The sequence below is a fragment of the Rutidosis leptorrhynchoides genome, chromosome 4 (assembly GCF_046630445.1).
Source record: "Rutidosis leptorrhynchoides isolate AG116_Rl617_1_P2 chromosome 4, CSIRO_AGI_Rlap_v1, whole genome shotgun sequence".
NCBI classification, from domain to species: Eukaryota; Viridiplantae; Streptophyta; class Magnoliopsida; order Asterales; family Asteraceae; genus Rutidosis; species Rutidosis leptorrhynchoides.
This window is the reverse complement of record NC_092336.1, coordinates 353,038,155-353,039,093: the sequence shown is the minus strand read 5'-3', so window position 1 is coordinate 353,039,093 and position 939 is coordinate 353,038,155. Positions and strand designations below refer to the sequence as shown.

At 36.6% G+C, this 939-nt stretch overlaps 1 non-coding gene across 1 annotated transcript; it reads right to left on the bottom strand.

Moving 5' to 3' along the window:
- Positions 1–304: 304 nt before the first annotated feature.
- LOC139846093 (small nucleolar RNA R71) lies at positions 305–411 on the bottom strand. The gene has a single exon (XR_011758838.1). It is a non-coding gene; the product is annotated as a small nucleolar RNA R71 (small nucleolar RNA).
- Positions 412–939: the final 528 nt, after the last annotated feature.

Genomic DNA, 939 nt, shown 5'->3' with positions numbered 1-939 from the left:
CAGACATTAATGCACCAGATTATGAAATCAAAGGACAAATCCTACACATGGTAACTAATCAATGCCAATTTAGTGGTGCACCGAAGGAAGATCCAAACGAACATCTTCGTACCTTTAATAGGATCTGTACTCTATTCAAAATTAGAGAAGTTGAGGATGAACAGATATATCTCATGTTTTTCCCTGAACTTTAAAGGGAGAAGCCAAAGATTGGTTAGAATCGTTACCCGAAGGAGCGATTGACACATGGGATGTTTTAGTTGAAAAATTTCTTAAACAATTCTTTCCGGCATCTAAAGCCGTGAGACTTCAAGGAGAAATAGTTACGTTCACACAAAAACCAAATGAAACATTATATGAGGCATGGACAAGATTTGGAAAGTTGTTAAGAGGATGTCCGCAACATGGTTTAGACACTTATCAAATAGTACAAATATTCTACCAAAGATGCGACATTACTACACGAAAAGACATCGACATAGCAGCTGGTGGTTCCATTATGAAGAAAACCACAACTGAAGCTTACAAAATTATTAATAACACTGCTTCCCACTCACATGAGTGGCATCAAGAAAAAGACATCGTTAGATCATCTAAAGCGGCTAGAGCCGATTCTAGCCATGACTTTGATTCCATTTCCGCAAAGATAGATGCTTTTGAGAGACGAATGGAAAAGATGACTAAGGATATTCACGCAATACGAATTAGTTGTGAACAGTGTGGAGGACCACATTTGACAAAAGATTGTCTCAGTATTGAACAAACAATGGAACAAAGAGAGAATGTTTCATACATGAACCAAAGGTCTGGAAATAATTATCAGAATAATTATCAACCGCCAAGACCAAACTACAATTAAAATCAGAAATTATAACCGAAATGTTCCATACAACAACCAACAAGGTCCTAGCAATCAACAAGTATCTAACAATACTTACA